The sequence below is a fragment of the Oncorhynchus keta genome, chromosome 27 (assembly GCF_023373465.1).
Source record: "Oncorhynchus keta strain PuntledgeMale-10-30-2019 chromosome 27, Oket_V2, whole genome shotgun sequence".
In the NCBI taxonomy this organism is placed as follows: domain Eukaryota; kingdom Metazoa; phylum Chordata; class Actinopteri; order Salmoniformes; family Salmonidae; genus Oncorhynchus; species Oncorhynchus keta.
The window spans coordinates 15721612-15736771 of NC_068447.1; the positions used below are offsets into that span (position 1 = coordinate 15721612).

Consider the following 15160-nt stretch of genomic DNA (forward strand, 5'->3'; position numbering starts at 1 on the left):
TTAGATTTTTGCATTCTTCATCAAACCATTTGTCATTATTGTTAATTTTCTTCGGTTTTCTATTTGAGATTTTTAGATTTGATAGGGATGCTGAGAGGTCAAATATACTGTTAAGATTTTCTACTGCCAAGTTTACACCTTCACTATTACAGTGGAACGTTTTACCCAAGAAATTGTCTAAAAGGGATTGAATTTGTTGTTGCCTAATTGTTTTTTTTGGTAGGTTTCCAAACTGCATTCCTTCCATCTATAGCATTTCTTAATGTTACTCAGTTCCTTTGGCTTTGATGCCTCATGATTGAGTATTGCTCTGTTTAAGTAGACTGTGATTTTGCTGTGGTCTGATAGGGGTGTCAGTGGGCTGACTGTGAACGCTCTGAGAGACTCTGGGTTGAGGTCAGTGATAATGTAGTCTACAGTACTACTGCCAAGAGATGAGCTGTAGGTGTACCTACCATAGGAGTCCCCTCGAAGCCGACCATTGACTATGTACATACCCAGCGTGTGACAGAGCTGCAGGAGTTGTGACCCGTTTTTGTTGGTTGTATTGTCATAGTTGTGCCAAGGGGGGCATATGTGGGAGGGAACACTGTCACCTCCAGGCAGGTGTTTGTCCCCCTGTGTCCTGAGGGTGTCAGGTTCTTGTCCGGTTCTGGCATTTATGTCGCCACAGACCAGTACATGTCCCTGGGCCTGGAAATGATTGATTTCCCCCTCCAGGATGGAGAAGCTGTCTTCATTAAAGTATGGGGATTCTAGTGGGGGGATATAGGTAGCACACAGGAGGAAATTTTTCTCTGTTAGGATAATCTCCTTTTGAATTTCTAGCCAAATGTGGAATGTTCCTGTTTTGATTAATTTAATGGAGTGAGTTAGGTCTGCTCTATACCAAATTAGCATACCCCCTGAGTCCCTTCCCTGTTTCACACCTGGTAGTTTGGTGGATGGGACTATCAGCTCTCTGTAACCTAGAGGGCAACCAGTGGGTCCGTCTCCTCTATACCAGGTTTCTTGCAGGATGACAATGTCTGTATTACCGATTTCTTTGGTGAAGTATGGGTTTCTGCTCTTTAGGCCAAAGGCAGATGACCTCAGGCCTTGGATATTCCAGGATGATATAGTGAAGGCTTTTTGTTCCATAGAGTGTCCAATGTTGTTGGTCGTGGTTTGTCCTCAGGCCAGTAAGTGTGAGCAGAGCCTGCTGAGCATCTGGTACATGCCATTGGCTTGGGCGAGTGTGAGAGTGCGGGTTGGGACTGTTTGCCCGCTCTATTACATGGGCGTATGTGTGGCTTCCATGTTGAGGCCCTCTTTGCGGGGGTGGGGTGCATGGGGTGGGCAGGAGTGGCATAGGTCTGATCTGAGGGGACCTAAATGGGGTGTGGGCATGGTTGGGGTGGGGGTGTGGATGTGTCTGGGGGTGCTGTGGTCTGGATGTAATTCCTCTTGGTGTGTTTTCTCTATGTGTAGGTCCGGGGGGGGGGGGGTCCTGCAGGTCTGCGAGGGTGTCTCGCTGGTCTGGGTGGGGTGTCTATTGATCTGTTGCTCCTGTGTGAAGTGTTGGGGATATGTTTGAGAGCGATTTCCTTTAAAGTTCGGGCAAAGGTGGGCACTGCTGCCTTGTAGAGGTGGACCTGGTCATAGAGGCTGTTCAAGTCCAGGGTGGAGTGGTGGGCCAGGAAAACATTTGGTTTTGAGGCACAGTCACGAGAAATACTTGCATTTACCCGCTGTATTGTGGCAGGGTGGAAGTCTTTTCGTGGTAGCAGGGTGGAGATAACCACTTGTGCGTTGGGGAAAGTAGAAGAAGCCTTTTCAATCACTCCCTTCAGTGCTGTGGCCACCCTTTCCTGCTGTGCTCTCAGGTCGTTTGTGCCTGTGTGTATTATTATGTGGCTAGGTGAGCCTAGTTGGTCCTCAGACAGAAGGTCGAGGGCGTGCTGGGTGTTTGGACACCAGAGTTTAGACACACTGTGTTTGGGAAAAAGTTGTTTTTCTTCTATATATTTCCCATTTGAGTCCATAAGTAGTACAATCTGTGTCTTGTGTTTGTCCTCAGTGGGTGTGGGGGGTTGTCAGAAGGGCTATCAGGGTGGCTGACAGGGGGGGGTGCTCAGAGGGGGTGAGAGCCGCTGGGCTTGGGGTTCTTCATTTGTCTGTTCTGCTGCGATGTCGACTCTATGGTCAGGGTCTGGTGTGGACTGTTCTGCTGTGGTGTCAAGACTTTTGTCGGGTGCTGAGGTGGGCTGTTCTGCTGGCTTCTCTGTGGGGGTGGCCACCTCTCTAGTGGGTTGTTCTCTGTCACACGCCGTCCCCCTCAACCTCTCCTCCGTCCCTCTCACCCTCTCCTCCATCCCCCTCAACCTCTCCTCCACCAGCAGTCTGATCCTCTCCTCTTGTGCTCTGTTCTTCTCCTGCTCCTGCTCTTTCTCCTGTTGAAGTTGTCTCACCACAGTCCAGAGTGCAGATATGTCTCTCTCCACCTCCAGCTCTCCGGGTCTGGTAAAGAGAGTGTTGTTGTGCTGGACTGTTGTCTGGGTCTGTGCTGACTGAAGTGTAATCACCTGCTGTTCCAGCTCCACCTGCCTTACCTCCAGCTGGGTAAATGTATCCTTCATTTCAATGAGGGGGTAGTACTCTGTGCTGGGAGGTTTACTTTCCACTTGGGGTTGCTCGTCTGTGGGGTTATATAATGAAGAGGTCTAGTCTGACCCGCTCTGGGTGGGGGTATCTTTCTCAAGGGAGAGCTTCTCCTGCTGGGCTAATTCAATAATAATATAAATAAAAAATAATATGCCATTTAGCAGACGCTTTTATCCAAAGCGACTTACAGTCATGTGTGCATACATTCTACGTATGGGTGGTCCCGGGGATCGAACCCACTACCCTGGCGTTACAAGCGCCATGCTCTACCAACAGAAGGACCACCACTAACCACCACTAATTCCTTGATTAGTTGAAAGTCCAGCTGAAACGGTTTGGTGTTGCCCTGTACCATTACTGTTCCAGACTTATAGAGATTTATATTAGCTGACTCAGAGTCATTGTTGTCTAGTATCCTAAGTTTCCACCCCTCGGTAACACCTCCCCTCTTAACAGAGGGGTAGTGTGCTAATATAGCACTGTACCATGCCAGGGGATGGTCTGTGTGGAAGATGTTCCTATTTTTATAATAGTCAGCAAAAATTGTCTCTTGATTTTCCATAAGGAGCTTCATTTTGTAATATTTTCTTGCCTTATCATTCTTTACATAGACCGGGTACTGTATTTGAATTACCTCTGAACAGCGGGAGGCAGCTTCTAAGGTCGCTCCATTTGGTTGGAGTAGACTGTTCGACTCTCCTGCCATTGTTGGGAAGGGGCTTTGACACCTCTCACTTGACACGTGAGAGGTCCTTATAAAATAATGTAATGTATTTTTCTTCATTGCTTTTGGAAATAAAATATAGCTTCAGACTAAACATTTCTCTCTCAGTTCCAGGTTGGATGGTGTTTCCAGGTTTTTGTTGTTTTCCAGAGCGTTTGCTGTGTAGCGTTGGAATAATAATCTTTGGCAGTTGTAAACCTTCCAGGTGATTCCATAATTCTGTTCAAAATCAGGTTGTAGGTTTTGATTAGGAGTGGTTATGTTAAAGTTATGTTGCGGAGGGTAGCATCCTATATATGTCCCTGACAAAAAAAAATGAAGTTTATCCAACTCTAAATCTATATTTTTTTAGGAACATGCTGAAACATGCAGGAGCTCATCTGGTGATGACCACTGTGTCTCCTCTCACTCCCTTATCCACCCTCTACTCCCTTATACACCCTTATACTCCCTTATACACCCTTCTACTCCCTTATACACCCTTCTACTCCCTTATACACCCCCTACTCCCTTATACACCCTTCTACTCCCTTATCCACCCTTCTACTCCCTTATCCACCCTTCTACTCCCTTATACACCCTTCTACTCCCTTATCCACCCTTCTACTCCTGTATACACCCTTCTACTCCCTTATACACATTTCTACTCCCTTATACACCCTTCTACTCCCTTATACACCCTTCTACTCCCTTATACACCCTTCTACTCCCTTATCCACCCTTCTACTCCCTTATCCACCCTTCTACTCCCTTATACACCCTTATCCACCCTTCTACTCCCTTATCCACCCTTCTACTCCCTTATACACCCTTCTACTCCCTTATCCACCCTTCTACTCCCTTATCCACCCTTCTACTCCCTTATACACCCTTATCCACCCTTCTACTCCCTTATCCACCCTTCTACTCCCTTATACACCCTTCTACTCCCTTATACACCCTTCTACTCCCTTATCCACCCTTCTACTCTCTTATCCACCCTTCTACTCCCTTATACACCCTTATCCACCCTTCTACTCCCTTATCCACCCTTCTACTCCCTTATACACCCTTATCCACCCTTCTACTCCCTTATCCACCCTTCTACTCCCTTATACACCCTCCTACTCCCTTATACACCCTTCTACTCCCTTATCCACCCTTCTACTCCCTTCTACACCCCTTCAACTCTCCTTCTCTACTCCCTTGTAACCCCCTTCTACTCTCACCTCTACTCCCTTCCACACCCCCTTCTACTCCCCCTTCTACAACCCTTCTACTCCCCCTTCTAATCCAATCCTCCTTATGACAACAGTATCTCTGAGAGGGGGGTGAAGACAAGGGGGATGGGGAGGAGGGTTGATGGGAGCAGAAGATGTCTGTCAGTATGACTAGTCCTGACATAGGGCTCAAAACCAATGCATCACTACTCTCACTACTTATGGTGATAGAGAGAGCAGGCGGCATTGCTTTTTAGGATCTTATTTATCCATTTATTAGGTTTATTTTCAGAAGGCCAGAATATAAATTACCCGCCAACATCGCCGCTGACAGGACATGAGACGCACGTACCCACACACACACACACACACACACACACACACACACACACACACACACACACACACACACACACACACACACACACACACACACACACACACACACACACACACACACACACACACACACACACACACACACACACACACACACACACACACACACACAAACACACCTACACACACACCTACACACACACACAGTAGTTCACAAGCCAGCGTGGCAAATATTTGTCCGTATGTAGAGGAACTTGTGGATTGGTAGCAGGGTAAACAGGTCAGTCAGTCTGAATATGTAATAATGTATACACACAGAGCAGGCGCTGGTTGAGAAGCTGTTTACAGTAGCTGAGAGTTCTCTTATGGGATAATTTGTCACTGTCAGCTCTCTTTGCTTATGGGTTGTTCCACAAAAAGAGTTCCTTTTGTGTAGAAATAGTGCAACAATATTTAATTTAAAAGCAACTCCACCACTTTTTAACTTCATTCCCCTTATCTTGGGGCGGCAGGGTAGCCTAGTGGTTAGAGCGTGTGACTAGTAACCGGAAGGTTGCGAGTTCAAACCCCTGAGCTGACAAGGTACAAATCTGTTGTTCTGCCCCTGAACATGCAGTTAACCCACTGTTCCAAGGCCGTCATTGAAAATAAGAATTAGTTCTTAACTGACTTGCCTGGTTAAATAAAGGTAAAATAAAAAATGTGTGTGTCTCTTTATGTGAAAATTGAAAAGTGGTGTCTACCCATGAAAAGTGGTGGATGACATTAAAAGTTCAACCATTTTAATTTGCAGTGTCGTGGGGAGCAAGAAGATCCCCCTCCCTCTGGATAGAAATTCATTACAGGTTTTGAAAATCGCTGTTTTTATTTGAATCCTACCCTGTGATGTCACATGGAAGCATTTTTTCTCTTTTTAATCACATATCATAGAAACCTGCCATTTTCACATATGTAGACACTGGTATTGTGATCGAGATAATGAAAATACGGTTTAAAAGTGGCAGAATTGTCCTTTTAAATGAAGTGTCATTTGATATAGACCATATGGAGAATTCAATATATCAGAATAAAGCCTTGCCAAAGTGGCTATATTCAGCATTTTGACATGTCCCACATCAACCCTGTGTCACTTCTACCATGATCTCAACCCACTTCATCTGAACATTTCCTGAAGTTTCATCATCATTGTAAAGCCCTAGTTATTCTGTTACCTTGAGGAAGTCATTTCTGAATAGTATTATTTATTTAATGTGATTAGTGGTTAATTTACGTTCCGTGAATGGAACTCTCGTTTTAATATTGTGAAAATATTCCTTTAAAAAAATGTATTCAACAGAAACATTGGACATATAATAGTCAAATCATAGTGTTACCCAGAGATAGACATGCTAGAATAACACATCAACCCTGTTACCCAGAGATAGACAGGCTAGAATAACACATCAACCCTGTTACCCAGAGATAGACAGGCTAGAATAACACATCAACTCTGTTACCCAGAGATAGACAGGCTAGAATAACACATCAACCCTGTTACCCAGAGATAGACAGGCTAGAATAACACATCAACCCTGTTACCCAGAGATAGACAGGCTAGAATAACACATCAACCCTGTTACCCAGAGATAGACAGGCTAGAATAACACATCAACCCTGTTACCCAGAGATAGACAGGCTAGAATAACACATCAACCCTGTTACCCAGAGATAGACAGGCTAGAATAACACATCAACCCTGTTACCCAGAGATAGACAGGCTAGAATAACACATCAACCCTGTTACCCAGAGATAGACAGGCTAGAATAACACATCAACCCTGTTACCCAGAGATAGACAGGCTAGAATAACACATCAACCCTGTTACCCAGAGATAGACAGGCTAGAATAACACATCAACCCTGTTACCCAGAGATAGACAGGCTAGAATAACACATCAACCCTGTTACCCAGAGATAGACAGGCTAGAATAACACATCAACCATGTTACCCAGAGATAGACAGGCTAGAATAACACATCAACCCTGTTACCCAGAGATAGACAGGCTAGAATAACACATCAACCCTGTTACCCAGAGATAGACAGGCTAGAATAACACATCAACCCTGTTACCCAGAGATAGACAGGCTAGAAAAACACATCAACCCTGTTACCCATAGATAGACAGGCTAGAATAACACATCAACCCTGTTACTCAGAGATAGACAGGCTAGAATAACACATCAACCCTGTTACCCAGAGATAGACAGGCTAGAATAACACATCAACCCTGTTACCCAGAGATAGACAGGCTAGAATAACACATCAACCCTGTTACCTATAGATAGACAGGCTAGAATAACACATCAACTCTGTTACCTAGAGATAGACAGGCTAGAATAACACATCAACCCTGTTACCCCATAGATAGACAGGCTAGAATAACACATCAACTCTGTTACCCAGAGATAGACAGGCTAGAATAACACATCAACCCTGTTACCCAGAGATAGACAGACTAGAATAACACATCAACCCTGTTACCCATAGATAGACAGGCTAGAATAACACATCAACCCTGTTACCCAGAGATAGACAGGCTAGAAAAACACATCAACCCTGTTACCCAGAGATAGACAGGCTAGAATAACACATCAACCCTGTTACCCAGAGATAGACAGGCTAGAATAACACATCAACCCTGTTACCCAGAGATAGACAGGCTAGAATAACACATCAACCCTGTTACCCAGAGATAGACAGGCTAGAATAACACATCAACCCTGTTACCCAGAGATAGACAGGCTAGAATAACACATCAACCCTGTTACCCAGAGATAGACAGGCTAGAATAACACATCAACCCTGTTACCCAGAGATAGACAGGCTAGAATAACACATCAACCCTGTTACCCAGAGATAGACAGGCTAGAATAACACATCAACTCTGTTACCCATAGATAGACAGGCTAGAATAACACATCAACCCTGTTACCCAGAGATAGACAGGCTAGAATAACACATCAACCCTGTTACCCAGAGATAGACAGGCTAGAATAACACATCAACCCTGTTACCCAGAGATAGACAGGCTAGAATAACACATCAACCCTGTTACCCAGAGATAGACAGGCTAGAATAACATGTCAACCATGTTACCCAGAGATAGACAGGCTAGAATAACACATCAACCCTGTTACCCACAGATAGACAGGCTAGAATAACACATCAACCCTGTTACCCAGAGATAGACAGGCTAGAATAACACATCAACCCTGTTACCCAGAGATAGACAGGCTAGAATAACACATCAACCCTGTTACCCAGAGATAGACAGGCTAGAATAACACATCAACCCTGTTACCCAGAGATAGCTAGGCTAGAATAACACATCAACCCTGTTACCCATAGATAGACAGGCTAGAATAACACATCAACCCTGTTACCCAGAGATAGACAGGCTAGAATAACACATCAACCCTGTTACCCAGAGATAGACAGGCTAGAATAACACATCAACCCTGTTACCCAGAGATAGACAGGCTAGAATAACACATCAACCCTGTTACCCAGAGATAGACAGGCTAGAATAACACATCAACCCTGTTACCCAGAGATAGACAGGCTAGAAAAACACATCAACCCTGTTACCCATAGATAGACAGGCTAGAAAAACACATCAACACTGTTACCCAGAGATAGACAGGCTAGACATGTTTTAGCAAGTCCATTTGATTTTAAACTTGTATTCAATTGCCCCTCTCTGTTGCACAAAACAGGAAGTGACAAGGGGATTTATGGCTGATTCAAGAATAGATCTTCATCACTTTTACGGTTAAATGGTTTTTGATATTTTTTTCAAACTGATGAAAAAGAATGAGAAACAAAATATGTACTTGTTCTTAATGTAAAATAAATGTATATAGATGGGTCAGAGTTTGTAATGTCTTTCTCTAATATCATTTGGCACTTAAAAGACGCTGATCTTACATTTTTGTAAATAATATTTCTGCTTCTGGACATCAGAACAGTGATCACTAACATGGATTTGGATGAAGAATACTACTTCAACGACTTGGCAGCTGTGGATGTTTTGCTCATTCCGGACCATACTGTAATCCCTGAGACTGGAAAGAGACGGCGCAAGAGAGGCAATCGAGCTCCTCTATGTCGGCGAATTAACAAAACGTCTCTACTCTCCGTTCTACTAGTACAAGTACAATCACTAGAGAATAAACTGGATAAGCTCAGTTCGAGACTATCCTATCAAATCAAATCAAATGTATTTATATAGCCCTTCGTACATCAGCTGATATCTCAAAGTGCTGTACAGAAACCCAGCCTAAAACCCCAAACAGCAAGCAATGCAGGTGTAGAAGCTCGGTGGCTAGGAAAAACTCCCTAAAAAGGCCAAAACCTAGAAAGAAACCTAGAGAGGAACCAGGCTATGTGGGGTGGCCAGGCCTCTTCTGGCTGTGCCGGGTGGAGATTATAACATAACATGGCCAAGATGTTCAAATGTTCATAAATGACCAGCATGGTCGAATAATAATAAGGCAGAACAGTTGAAACTGGAGCAGCAGCACAGTCAGGTGGACTGGGGACAGCAAGGAGTCATCATGTCAGGTCGTCCTGGGGCACGGTCCTTGGGCTCAGGTCCTCCGAGAGAGAGAAAGAAAGAGAGAATTAGAGAGAGCATTATGTGGGGTGGCCAGTCCTCTTCTGGCTGTGCCGGGTGGAGATTATAACAGAACATGGCCAAGATGTTCAAATGTTCATAAATGACCAGCATGGTCAAATAATAGCAAGGCAGAACAGTTGAAACTGGAGCAGCAGCATGGCCAGGTGGACTGGGGACAGCAAGGAGTCATCATGTCAGGTAGTCCTGGGGCATGGTCCTAGGGCTCAGGTCCTCCAAGAGAGAGAACAAAAGAAGGAGAGAATTAGAGAACGCACACTTAGATTCACACAGGACACCAAATGGACAGGAGAAGTACTCCAGATATAACAAACTGACCCTAGCCCCCCGACACAAACTACTGCAGCATAAATACTGGAGGCTGAGACAGGAGGGGTCAGGAGACACTGTGGCCCCATCCAAGGACACCCGCGGACATGGCCAAACAGGAAGGATATAACCCACCCACTTTGCCAAAGCACAGCCCCCACACCACTAGAGGGATATATCTTCAACCACCAACTTACCATCCTGAGACAAGGCTGAGTATAGCCCACAAAGATCTCCGCCACGGCACAACCCAAGGGGGGGCGCCAACCCAGACAGGATGACCACAACAGTGAATCAACCCACTCAGGTGACGCACCCCCTGCAGGGACGACATGAGAGAGCCCCAGTAAGCCAGTGACTCAGCCCCTGTAATAGGGTTAGAGGCAGAGAATCCCAGTGGAAAGAGGGGAACCGGCCAGGCAGAGACAGCAAGGGCGGTTCGTTGCTTCAGAGCCTTTCCGTTCACCTTCCCACTCCTGGGCCAGACTACACTCAATCATATGACCCACTGAAGAGATGAGTCTTCAGTAAAGACTTAAAGGTTGAGACCGAGTTTGCGTCTCTGACATGGGTAGGCAGACCGTTCCATAAAAATGGAGCTCTATAGGAGAAAGCCCTGCCTCCAGCTGTTTGCTTAGAAATTCTAGGGACAATTAGGAGGCCTGCGTCTTGTGACCGTAGCGTACGTGTAGGTATGTACGGCAGGACCAAATCAGAGAGATAGGTAGGAGCAAGCCCATGTAATGCTTTGTAGGTTAGCAGTAAAACCTTGAAATCAGCCCTTGCTTTGACAGGAAGCCAGTGTAGAGAGGCTAGCACTGGAGTAATATGATCAATTTTTTTGGTTCTAGTCAGGATTCTAGCAGCCGTATTTAGCACTAACTGAAGTTTATTTAGTGCTTTATCCGGGTAGCCGGAAAGTAGAGCATTGCAGTAGTCTAACCTAGAAGTGACAAAAGCATGGATTAATTTTTCTGCATCATTTTTGGACAGAATTTTTCTAATTTTTGCAATATTACGTAGATGGAAAAAAGCTGTCCTCGAAATGGTCTTGATATGTTCTTCAAAAGAGAGATCAGGGTCCAGAGTAACGCCAAGGTCCTTCACAGTTTTATTTGAGACGACTGTACAACCATTAAGATTAATTGTCAGATTCAACAGAAGATCTCTTTGTTTCTTGGGATCTAGAACAAGCATCTCTGTTTTGTCCGAGTTTAATAGTAGAAAGTTTGCAGCCATCCACTTCCTTATGTCTGAAACACATGCTTCTAGCAAGGGCAATTTTGGGGCTTCACCATGTTTCATTGAAATGTACAGCTGTGTGTCATCCGCATAGCAGTGAAAGTTAACATTATGTTTTCGAATAACATCCCCAATAGGTAAAATGTATAGTGAAAACAATAGTGGTCCTAAAACGGAACCTTGAGGAATACCGAAATTTACAGTTGATTTGTCAGAGGACAAACCATTCACAGAGACAAACTGATATCTTTCCGACAGATAAGATCTAAACCAGGCCAGAACATGTCCGTGTAGACCAATTTGGGTTTCCAATCTCTCCAAAAGAATGTGGTGATCGATGGTATCAAAAGCAGCACTAAGGTCTAGGAGCACGAGGACAGATGCAGAGCCTCGGTCCGATGCCATTAAAATGTAATTTACCACCTTCACAAGTGCCGTCTCAGTGCTATGATGGGGTCTTAAACCAGACTGAAGCATTTTGTATACATTGTTTGTCTTCAGGAAGGCAGTGAGTTGCTGCGCAACAGCCTTCTCTAAAATGTTTGAGAGGAATGGAAGATTCGATATAGGCCGATAGTTTTTTATATTTTCTGTGTCAAGGTTTGGCTTTTTCAAGAGAGGCTTTATTACTGCCACTTTTAGTGAGTTTGGTACACATCCAGTGGATAGAGAGCCGTTTATTATGTTCAACATAGGAGGGCCAAGCACAGGAAGCAGCTCTTTCAGTAGTTTAGTTGTGGTCCTTCTGTAGCTCAGTTGGTAGAGCATGGCGCTTGTAACGCCAGGGTAGTGGGTTCGATTCCCGGGACCACCCATACGTAGAATGTATGCACACATGACTGTAAGTCGCTTTGGATAAAAGCGTCTGCTAAATGGCATATTATTATTATTAAAAAGTCACCAAAGATTAGAATATTATCTGCTATGACTACAAGGTCCGATAGGAATTCAGGGAACTCAGTGAGAAACGCGGTATATGGCCCAGGAGGCCTGTAAACAGTAGCTATAAAAAGTGATTGAGTAGGCTGCATAGATTTCATGACTCGAAGCTCAAAAGACGAAAACATATATATTTTTTTTAGTAAATTTAAATTTGCTATCGTAAATGTTAGCAACACCTCCGCCTTTGCGGGATGCACGGGGGATATGGTCACTAGTGTAGCCAGGAGGTGAGGCCTCATTTAAAACAGTAAATTCATCAGGCTTAAGCCATGTTTCAGTCAGGCCAATCACATCAAGATTATGATCAGTGATTAGTTCATTGACTATAATTGCCTTTGAAGTAAGGGATCTAACATTAAGTAGCCCTATTTTGAGATGTGAGGTATCATGATCTCTTTTAGTAATGACAGGAATGGAGGTGGTCTTTATCCTAGTGAGATTGCTAAGGCGAACACCGCCATGTTTAGTTTTGCCCAACCTAGGTCGAGGCACAGACACGGTCTCAATGGGGATAGCTGAGCTGACTACACTGACTGTGCTAGTGGCAGACTCCACTATGCTGGCAGGCTGGCTAACAGCCTGCTGCCTGGCCTGATAAGACCGGACAGCAGCTCTGGGTTAAAGAACAGCTGGTCAGTGATCTCTAATGTTAAAGAAGTCTCTAGGTTTCGCCTGAGTTAGAACATCTCCTGATAAGACCGGACGGCAGCTCTGGGTTAAAGAACAGCTGGTCAGTGATCTCTAATGTTAAAGAAGTCTCTAGGTTTCGCCTGAGTTAGAACATCTCCTGATAAGACCGGACAGCAGCTCTGGGTTAAAGAACAGCTGGTCAGTGATCTCTAATGTTAAAGAAGTCTCTAGGTTTCGCCTGAGTTAGAACATCTCCTGATAAGACCGGACAGCAGCTCTGGGTTAAAGAACAGCTGGTCAGTGATCTCTAATGTTAAAGAAGTCTCTAGGTTTCGCCTGAGTTAGAACATCTCCTGATAAGACCGGACGGCAGCTCTGGGTTAAAGAACAGCTGGTCAGTGATCTCTAATGTTAAAGAAGTCTCTAGGTTTCGCCTGAGTTAGAACATCTCCTGATAAGACCGGACAGCAGCTCTGGGTTAAAGAACAGCTGGTCAGTGATCTCTAATGTTAAAGAAGTCTCTAGGTTTCGCCTGAGTTAGAACATCTCCTGATAAGACCGGACGGCAGCTCTGGGTTAAAGAACAGCTGGTCAGTGATCTCTAATGTTAAAGAAGTCTCTAGGTTTCGCCTGAGTTAGAACATCTCCTGATAAGACCGGACAGCAGCTCTGGGTTAAAGAACAGCTGGTCAGTGATCTCTAATGTTAAAGAAGTCTCTAGGTTTCGCCTGAGTTAGAACATCTCCTGATAAGACCGGACAGCAGCTCTGGGTTAAAGAACAGCTGGTCAGTGATCTCTAATGTTAAAGAAGTCTCTAGGTTTCGCCTGAGTTAGAACATCTCCTGATAAGACCGGACAGCAGCTCTGGGTTAAAGAACAGCTGGTCAGTGATCTCTAATGTTAAAGAAGTCTCTAGGTTTCGCCTGAGTTAGAACATCTCCTGATAAGACCGGACGGCAGCTCTGGGTTAAAGAACAGCTGGTCAGTGATCTCTAATGTTAAAGAAGTCTCTAGGTTTCGCCTGAGTTAGAACATCTCCTGATAAGACCGGACGGCAGCTCTGGGTTAAAGAACAGCTGGTCAGTGATCTCTAATGTTAAAGAAGTCTCTAGGTTTCGCCTGAGTTAGAACATCTCCTGATAAGACCGGACAGCAGCTCTGGGTTAAAGAACAGCTGGTCAGTGATCTCTAATGTTAAAGAAGTCTCTAGGTTTCGCCTGAGTTAGAACATCTCCTGATAAGACCGGACGGCAGCTCTGGGTTAAAGAACAGCTGGTCAGTGATCTCTAATGTTAAAGAAGTCTCTAGGTTTCGCCTGAGTTAGAACATCTCCTGATAAGACCGGACGGCAGCTCTGGGTTAAAGAACAGCTGGTCAGTGATCTCTAATGTTAAAGAAGTCTCTAGGTTTCGCCTGAGTTAGAACATCTCCTGATAAGACCGGACGGCAGCTCTGGGTTAAAGAACAGCTGGTCAGTGATCTCTAATGTTAAAGAAGTCTCTAGGTTTCGCCTGAGTTAGAACATCTCCTGATAAGACCGGACAGCAGCTCTGGGTTAAAGAACAGCTGGTCAGTGATCTCTAATGTTAAAGAAGTCTCTAGGTTTCGCCTGAGTTAGAACATCTCCTGATAAGACCGGACAGCAGCTCTGGGTTAAAGAACAGCTGGTCAGTGATCTCTAATGTTAAAGAAGTCTCTAGGTTTCGCCTGAGTTAGAACATCTCCTGATAAGACCGGACAGCAGCTCTGGGTTAAAGAACAGCTGGTCAGTGATCTCTAATGTTAAAGAAGTCTCTAGGTTTCGCCTGAGTTAGAACATCTCCTGATAAGACCGGACGGCAGCTCTGGGTTAAAGAACAGCTGGTCAGTGATCTCTAATGTTAAAGAAGTCTCTAGGTTTCGCCTGAGTTAGAACATCTCCTGATAAGACCGGACAGCAGCTCTGGGTTAAAGAACAGCTGGTCAGTGATCTCTAATGTTAAAGAAGTCTCTAGGTTTCGCCTGAGTTAGAACATCTCCTGATAAGACCGGACAGCAGCTCTGGGTTAAAGAACAGCTGGTCAGTGATCTCTAATGTTAAAGAAGTCTCTAGGTTTCGCCTGAGTTAGAACATCTCCTGATAAGACCGGACAGCAGCTCTGGGTTAAAGAACAGCTGGTCAGTGATCTCTAATGTTAAAGAAGTCTCTAGGTTTCGCCTGAGTTAGAACATCTCCTGATAAGACCGGACGGCAGCTATGGGTTAAAGAACAGCTGGTCAGTGATCTCTAATGTTAAAGAAGTCTCTAGGTTTCGCCTGAGTTAGAACATCTCCTGATAAGACCGGACAGCAGCTCTGGGTTAAAGAACAGCTGGTCAGTGATCTCTAATGTTAAAGAAGTCTCTAGGTTTCGCCTGAGTTAGAACATCTCCTGATAAGACCGGACGGCAGCTCTGGGTTAAAGAACAGCTGGTC

The 15160-nt window shown here is 44.8% G+C and overlaps 1 protein-coding gene across 3 annotated transcripts in view; it reads left to right on the forward strand.

The window, feature by feature from the left end:
- Positions 1-15160, forward strand: part of LOC118378578 (ERC protein 2-like) — a 613000-nt gene that overhangs the window by 270827 nt on the left and 327013 nt on the right. The window lies entirely within an intron of this gene.